Source organism: Brassica napus, chromosome A9 (assembly GCF_020379485.1).
Source record: "Brassica napus cultivar Da-Ae chromosome A9, Da-Ae, whole genome shotgun sequence".
Classification (NCBI taxonomy): domain Eukaryota; kingdom Viridiplantae; phylum Streptophyta; class Magnoliopsida; order Brassicales; family Brassicaceae; genus Brassica; species Brassica napus.
The window spans coordinates 23,301,597-23,308,464 of NC_063442.1; positions in this window are offsets into that span (position 1 = coordinate 23,301,597).

Consider the following 6,868-nt stretch of genomic DNA (forward strand, 5'->3'; position numbering starts at 1 on the left):
GACATCGGTCGACACCATTGTGATCCGCCGAAACTCATGGAGCTTTCAACTTCAAAGTCTCCTTCTCCAAGCTTCTCATGCCTCACCACTTGCCAAAAATCATCATCTATGATGGCATTAACGTGGTGTTTTTCTTTCTCAACTCCTGCCTCTCTAGCCAAGGCTTCTTGCCTCTTTACAGTGTTTCCAGTCTGAACCACTTGCATTTCAAGCTTCCTAACCTGAGTCCCTAAGGTCTCAATTCTTTTGTTCAGACTGTTGTAGGCGGAATCTATCTTCCCATTGAAATCCACAGTGAGTTGTTGCTGTCCTTCCAGAACTCTGTCAAGCATTGCTTCAATCTTGCTCTCCTGAGTCTGTGGTGGTGGATTCTGGTAGAATGAGTTTCCATAGCCTCTGCTGTTGTTGCTGAAAGGTTTCTGAAACTGTGAACTCTGGTTACTCCTTTGACTATTGCCATAGAAGTTTTTGTTTCCACCCTGGTTTCCAGACCTCTGAAATCCAGTACCTCCAATGTAGTTCACATCTTCTTCTCCTTCCATGTCTACAGCCTCTTCTTTTTCAGCTAAGCAGACTTGTTTCCTGAGAAGCTCATGAACCACATCTAACTTTGCTCTAACTTCATCCATCTGCTCCTTCCCTAGGGATGCAGCATACTTCTTTCTTTCAAAGTCAGTGTTCTTGGTGCTGCTGCTGTTCCTCAAGTCGATACCTCTGAAGAAAGTGCTCAGCAGTTGCACTTTGTTGAATCCGTGGTGTGGACAGTCTCGCTGGAAGAACTTGAATCTGATCCACGCGTCTTTGAAAGACTCTCATGTCTCTTGCGTGAATGTAGCGATTTTGCTTCTCAAGTCTTCAGCGCGTGCCTCATCAAAAAAGTTTCACAAGAAAGCATTCTTGATGTCAGCCCAAGATATTAGTGATCCTGTGGGTAGCTGCCTAAGCCAGTGCATTGCTTCTCCAGTTAGACAATACTTGAAGAGCTTGCACAATAGGTAGTCCTCAGGGACTCCATCCATACGAATAGCAGCGATAAGATCCTCGAACCTCTTTAGATGGTCCATAGGATGCTCGTGCGGTAACCTAGAGTAGGGTATCTGCGACACGGGTGTGTAGTACTGAGGCTTCAGCTCAAATTTCTGCTTCTGAATCTCTGGAAGTCGAATAGCTGATCTGTTGGCGTAGTACTCATCAGGACGATTGTAGTCGGCCAGTGCCCTTAGTCGATGTGGGAACCGAAATTTGCACTGTCGATTTCCGGTTGAATTAGGAAAGTAGGAGAACCCTAGTTTCCCAGAGGTCCCGGATATCTGCTAATATCACACGCCAAGCAATCAAAACACGAGACAACAACGACAAAATATAAGAAATCGTAAAAAGAGAGCAAAAATAAGTCTTATTCCGAATTTGCGTATGAGCGTTTATAACAAGGTATAAGCCTGGGCTCGAGAGCTGTTGGCGAGATTCCTAGTTCTAGCAACCCTAAGACGGCTAAACCAAATTGAGTCGCAGCTCGAAATAACAAAAACGGAAAGTTGCCTAATTGCTCTAAGTACTAAATTTGCTGTGAAAAAGTTCCTCTCATACCTCTCGCCTAAGACTCCTTATATACTTGTTCCTAGGTCGGTTTACGCTTTTCCCCTTCTGCCCTTAAGCCGTCATAGCCTAAAAATGGAGATATTCCATTTTTCCTGATCTTCGTAATTATCTTCAAAAACTTCATATTTAACCGCGGAAACTTCACATTTATCTTTCCTTCCGAACTAAGCATAAACCGTCATACGGCTTATGGGCTGTTGGTTAAGATATCGTAAGTGGGCTTCGAGTCACGTCTTAAGTCTCTTTGGGCCGTCTTTTGACTCGAAACGTTTATTACGGTTTCTTCGATAAAAACAAACCTTCCGCGTTTTTATCGTAAAGTTTGATCGATGACTTCGAGTGACGAGAAACATGAAATGGTTCAGCTACGGTCTTCGGGAGATAGCATTAAAGAGCAGACGAGAATGCATGGATTCGCGTCGTATCGACGTTTTGAGAAAGCTCGATCGCTTCGAAACGATCGAAACGTGCATGTGCTCGGTCACTACGTGGCGACCGAGCTTGGCTCGAGCTCGGTCGCTACGTAATGACCGAGCAGTACGCGTGCTCGGTCGCTATGTAGCGACCGAGCTTGGCTCGAGCTCGGTCGCTACGTAGTGACCGAGCAGTACGCGTGCTCGGTCGCTACGCAACGACCCAGCAGTACGCGTGCTCGGTCGCTATTTAGCAACCGAGCAGTACGCGTGCTCGGTCGCTACGTAGCAACCGAGCAGTACACGTGCTCGGTTGCTACGTAGCGACCGAGCTTGGTTCGAGTTCGGTTGCTACGTAGCGAGTGAGCAGTACACGTGCTCGGTCGCTACGTAGCGACTGAGCTTGGTTCGAGTTCGGTTGCTACGTAGCGACTGAGCAGTACACGTGCTCGGTCGCTACGTAGCGAACAAGCAGTACGCGTGCTTGGTTGCTACGTAACGACCGAGCTAGGCTCGGGCTCGGTCGCTACGTAGCGACCGAGCTGTGTGCATGCTTGGTCGCTGCGTAACGATCGAACTTGGCTTGTTCGCGGTCCGATTGTCATACTCGAGCTTGTCCGCGGCCGATTTGGATACATGTTTGTTGCCTTCTGACAATCGGTATTTAGTGGTTCGATTGAGATTTGAACAATATTTTACCGCAAGGCTCTTCGTAAAGATATCTTTATGAAGATTACTTTTCGTAAAAACGTTCATGCTGATTTTTACGGACTTTCAGACATTGATTCCGTCGTGACCGATTTTGACCTCAACAGTTAGCCCCCCAGCTCGTTAGAACCATGAGCTTCTAGTGTGAGGTTCTAGCGAGTGGCTTGGCAAGTTAGGCAAGTAAGGTGAGTTAGGCGGAATTAATGGTTGAAAAGGTCAGTGGTAAGTGGTCTTCTCACTCTTCTAAAAGTAGAAAGTGATAAGATTGGGGCTGCGCCTTATGACGGCTGCCTACGTACCCTTGTTGAAGGGATCAAGCCTTTCGTAGTTCGTCTTGGAGTTAAGGCTTTTATGACTAGTTTTCCAGCGAGACCTTTACGGTTTAGTTTTTATGTAGCGGTTATCAGGCGTGTTACTGCCGATGGCATTTTGTATGGGTGTAGAAGGAAGACTACGAGTTGTCATCTCGTAATCTAACTCTGTGTGATCTGCTATATCCGTAATCTGTTTCGAGAGTTTTCCGCAGTGTGTAAACTTGCGGGATTTTTGAAGATGCTCGAATATTGGCAAAGAGACAAATTTTGGGATCTCGTATCAGGGTGTTTGATACTATGCCTAGAGATGTTAAAGACCAGTGCGCTGGGTTTACGGTAAGACCTAGGTTTACTCCTGGTTTTAGAGGGTGCGATGACTAATTCGACTTACGTATCCCATTTCATCCTGATTCCATACCAATTTAAAGTCCGCAATAGGTTCTCGGCTTATACGACTTGTATGGTTGGAACCGAGCATCTCTCCAAGGACAATTTTTAAGCCTCCTGGAAGTGCTGGCCAAAAATTTTGGGTTTCTTTTATAGCGCTATTATCCTTGTGTCGGATGTATGAGAGTCATCTCTACGAGATTGCTAAGTCTGTTTAGGAGGTTAAGAGTTTGTTGTGATCAGCAACAAACTTAATGGTAAAAATTGCCATTCTGAGTCTTCGTGAAGGATATGTTTTGAGAAGATGTTAGTGCGTATGACTGTCTGTCCTTCTAAGAAGGTATTTCTATCGAGGAAGGAAATTTCACGGAAGAATAAATTTTCAGGCGTTTGCGATGTCTCGCGATGCTGAAGATTTGTTATTTTTTTGTATTCGTGCGTGAAATGTTCGCGGGCTTGAAGATGTTTCGCGTTGTTGCAAGGGTTTAGTCTTAGCCCTGGGTTTGAGAAACATTCTGGTTTGATTCCGAAAGTTCGCAGCCAAAATTGTTGTTCATGTTTGGATGCTAATAATTTGATTTGCGATCGAGGAATTAGGACTGAGGTGTCGCGTAAATTTGTCCATGGGAAGAAGCGTTTTCCTTCATAGTGCTTTGTGAAGTTTTGGCCTTCCGAGATCTATTTCGTGCATTTTTAGGATGTTTCCTATAGCTCTACAAGCTTTGTTACAATTTTTTCCTTACATGCCGCGTATATGGGTAAAACGTTGCGGGCTTAAAGTGAATTGCGGAGCGTATTGAACTTGGTCAATTTTCGAAAAGTTTAGATTTTCCATTAACCGTTTGGTTGTTAGGCCTGAGTTTCGTTACGAAGAACTTATCATATGATTTCTGACTGTGGGCTATACGATAATTATTCTCTTAATAGTCACACGATGTTTTTAGACAAATCGTAGAATGTCGTTTAGCCGTTAAGCGATGGAGCGATGGTTTCTCAAATAGTTTGGCTTGGCGTGAAGAATGTGTTCACTCAGATAGCCAAGGATGTTGTAGGTCAAGGATTAGACCATGGTACTTTAACATTTAAGGTCATGTTAGTTTATGATCGTCCTTAAAGGGGATGGCAAATATTGGTTTGGACCTTTAGTGGAAGGCGTAATTGACCGAGAGCCAAAGAGCACTTGTCGAGATTGATAGGCCACGTTTGCCGGGGTTATCCGTGCTAATATGGCCGATAGTCGTAGAAAAGGATTATCCGCTCTTGGTTTCAGTTATACGACGAATATCTCCTATAATGTGACCTATAGACTTATGAAAATCGAGTCTTTTTTGTCTGAGGAAGACGAAGCCCAAGTGGTTTGCTACATAACCAGTGTGGAGTCAGCGGTGGGATGGCTGCCTTCTCGGATGGGACCGATGGAAAAGGAAAGCAGAAGCCAGCGACCCGCAGGGTTCTTCATAAAGCATGTTATGTTAGCTTTAGAAAGTTTCTACGTAAGATTTGGTCTGATTGTACGAAGGATTTTTCGCGTAAGTAACGGGGACCGGCTTTACGAAGGTTGTAAATCGGTGATATGTATACATATGTCAAAATAGCATTTTTCTGCGGGTTTTACGAGAAAAGTTTCTGCTGTGATTTTGATCTTAGGTGAAAGTTGCTTGGAGTTACTCATGGAGTGTTACCAAAGTTTATTTCAATACGATCTAGTCGCAGAACGTTTTTCATAGGTTTTTTGAGAGGATTCTCATGACACATTTGTTTCTTGAACGAATTGGTCAACCAGAGGTGGATCTAGCTAACCATCGGGAGGAAAGTGCTCCTTTTAATGTGCACGATGCTACATCTATTCTCGAGTTTTCTTCGTCGCAAATGTTTTCGATGTTTTTTTGTGACTTGCTTGGTACAACGGAAACTAAAAGAAATGCTTTGGTGATTTTCTCGTAGAAAATTTTAAACGAAACTGGCTTTCTGAAGCCGGAAAGGGCTTCAATACTTTGGCTAATCGTCGAGTTTTAGTTTGATATTTGTACAGGTTTTCTGTACGCATGATTATGACAAGAAATGATGTATAGTCTTTGAGATTATGTTCATGATCATCTGGATATGTTGCTAGCGTTTAGACGAATTTTAGATTGTCGTTTGCCTATTTGGGACGATTTGCTTTGACGATATCGTTTTCTTGATGATTTGCAAAGGTTTTTGAAGTTTGGGAGTATATGAGTATAGTATACATACCTACTCCCCCCCCCCCCTTTGTTTTACGAAAGAAAACGGTTGAGCCGATACTTTGAAAGGTGGTGTACGTTTCTTCTTCTGAGGTTTGGGATGATCGATAATCCGGGATGATTTAAAGAAGATGCTTGGACTGTAATTTGGTTGTTTCCACGTTGACGACTTGGAATATGTCGGTTCCGAGAAAATTGCTAGTAACAAATCGGTTTTAAGACGACGTTCATGTCTCTAGTTTTTTCTCTCTTAAGGAAGTGAGCTTAATATGCGTGGCGATCATTTCTAAATTTTCGGAGAGTTTAGATCGGTTTGCAAGATCTGGCTGAACAGTTATGGAATGATATATCGAGACAGGAAAAATTGCCTAAGACTTAGTTTGCTAGACTATCCACCTAGGTTTTACGTTCCCAAAAGTTCTTTGGCAGTCTCAAAGGCGTTTTTATTTCTTAGTAATTTCCTACGAAAATTTCAAGTCTGATTTCGAAAATATCAAGTCGGAAATACCTTAGTCCTCTCGAAGATGCAGTTTTGTCTCTTCTTAGTTTTGCTTGCTTATTTTCCCTTCCTCTTCTCATGTATGTTCGCCATTTTCGATATTGGTGTTCATCCTTCGAAACTTGATATTTATCTTCCGAATTGACTGTTATCTTCTCCTTAGATACGACGTCGATTTTTATAAAAAGGTTCAACGAAATTGTATAGTTGAGGCAGCTATGGTGTTAAGTTGACCGTTGCCGTTTTATACGATTAATTTGAATCCATGTGAGAAAACAAGTCTTTGCGGTTTTTTTTATCATAAAGTTTCAATGGTAACTCCTATCAAGACGACACAAGAGATGTTTCGATCAAGATTTGAAGGAGAACGCAAAGATGGAGGTAAGGGCGAGAAAGCCAAGGATTTTAGACGAGTCTAACTTATTTCCGTCGTAAAATCTCAACGGAAACTCTGATTAAGACAAAACGAAAAGCGTTTTGATCGGGATTCAAAAGAGAACACAAAGGAGGAGATTTTTGAAGCCTGACAGGTCGCTATGTAGCGAGCTAGAGGTCTGACAGGTCGCTATGTAGCGAGTAGAAGTAAGCCAAGAAGAGTCCTACTTGTTTTCGTCGTAAAATCTCAACGGAAACTCCGATTGAGACGAAACGAAAAGAGTTTCAATGAGGATTCAATAGAGAACGCAAAGTAGGACCTTTCTGAGGTCTGACAGGTTGCTACGT